The sequence below is a fragment of the Pteropus vampyrus genome, unplaced genomic scaffold, assembly GCF_000151845.1.
Source record: "Pteropus vampyrus isolate Shadow unplaced genomic scaffold, Pvam_2.0 Scaffold19, whole genome shotgun sequence".
Lineage (NCBI taxonomy): Eukaryota > Metazoa > Chordata > Mammalia > Chiroptera > Pteropodidae > Pteropus > Pteropus vampyrus.
Window position 1 is genome coordinate 7,919,468 of NW_011888800.1, and position 2,065 is coordinate 7,921,532.

Consider the following 2,065-nt stretch of genomic DNA (forward strand, 5'->3'; position numbering starts at 1 on the left):
AAAGGAAAAAATAGTAACTTTGGACAAACCTGGTAGATACCACCTTAGCCAAGTGATCAAAATTGACATCACCTGTGATAAAACACATCAATATCACGTTACCCCCAGAAATCATTTAATGAGGACACATCATCTCTGTGATATTCTTCCCCCAAACCCATAACCTCAGTCTAATCATGTGAGAAACATCAGACAAACTCAAGAGACATTCTCCAACATACCTGACATACTCTTCAAAAATGCCAAGATCGTGAGAGATGAAGACTGGAACTGTCAGACAGTGAAGGACACTAAGGAGACATGACAATTAAATGCAATGCAGGATCCTGGATCGGATCCTGTAACAGAAGCATAAAATAATAATACTGGTAACACTGAAGAAATCAAAATATGTCATAGTTTAGTTAATAGTGTCATACCGATAATCTCTTAGTTTTGATCACTGTACCGTGGTTATATAAGGTGTAAACATTAGTGGAAGCTGGGTGAAGGGTGTACTATCTTTGCAACTCTTTTGTAAATCTAAAATTACTTTAAAATTTAAAATGTTTTAAACTGTTTGAAGTGGCTAGTGTACAGTAGGCACTTAATGAATCGTGGATATTATAAGCAAATACATTGCTTCCAACAGTGTTGAATCAAAGACTGGTGGAAAAGACAGGGATACAGAGCCATTGATGTGTCTTGTTGCAACAGAAACCATTTCAGCCATAGAAGTTGCATGTCCTTCGCTGAAATATGTTATAAAAACTAGTTCTTTATGAAGGAGAGGCTACTGGGAATTGAAATGTGCAGCTGTTTATATGCTCATTATCTCTTTGTTCTTGATCTCAGATTGCATTTCTCCCTGATAGAATGCATTTCTACAGCTGGGCAGCTGAATGAACCTTGAGTTTGGACCTGCTAATCTGAGAGGGGGTTTTATCCACAGCAATTGGTAGAGCAAAATAAATAGCACTTTGCACTCTGTGTTTGATATTCCCAGCTTGCTATGACAAGAGGTTCATCTCTGTCATGCACACAGCTTAGTTACTAACAGATGGAGCTGGCTTAGACAGCTGAGAAAAGAAAGGTCAGCATGTGCAAAAGAAAGGTCAGCATGTGCGTAGCCCAGAGACAGCTCCTCCCCCAAGGGCAAATCAGCCAAGAAACTTTGACCGCTTTGCCAAAGCAATAAGGAGTGTAAGAAATATCCCCTCACATAGGGAAATTTCTTTCAGCAGATACACAACACACATTTATCAACAAACAGCCTTCTATATGCTTAACCCTGAGGGTGGAATGGGGACCCAGTTCCCAACTTCACGGAATTTACAGTCCTGTAGGCAGACAGGAAGCTCAATAAACAGAAACAATAAAATATGAGTCAGTGCTATGAATTTCAAGGTGGGACAGATAGAGAGTACTGGGCTGGAGTTCGAATATGATGGTAGGGGAAGGAAACTCCCTCCTTTGCTTACCATGCCATTGGTGAGTTTGAGGGAGGCAGGCAGACTTTAGAGGCTCTTTTAGTGCAGGCAAATAGACGTGCCTCTGAATGGAAACGTTGTGATCACAAGTCCTAGGCAGATTGCACCTATCCCAGTGCTATACACTTGGATGAGCTTCAGTAAATGCTCACAGAATGAGTGTTGATTTGCACCAGTGGAGTGAATATCTCTGAACCTGATCTAACCCCAAAGTAATATTAAATTCATGCCACCTCTAACAACAATATTTATGGAGTACTTAAAACAATCCTGGAACTATTTTCAATGTTTACATAAATTAGTTTAATTTTTACAATTCAATAACATAATAACTATATTATATCCATGTTATAAGTGAGAAAACTGAGACATAGGAAGAGAGGAAAAAGTCACTTACCTAAAGTTACACAGGCACAGCCAGTGAGCAGCAGGCCTAGACTGTGAACTTAGGCAGTCTTCAGAGGCTGCCCTCCTCTCTCTGTCTCTCCAAGTGTAGTAGTAAAAGATCCTTGGGCATTTCCTTAGAGAAGCAAGAGGTTAGGCTGATGGTTCCTACAAGCTGCAACTCCAGACACAGGGACCCTCAAAGCGGCAAC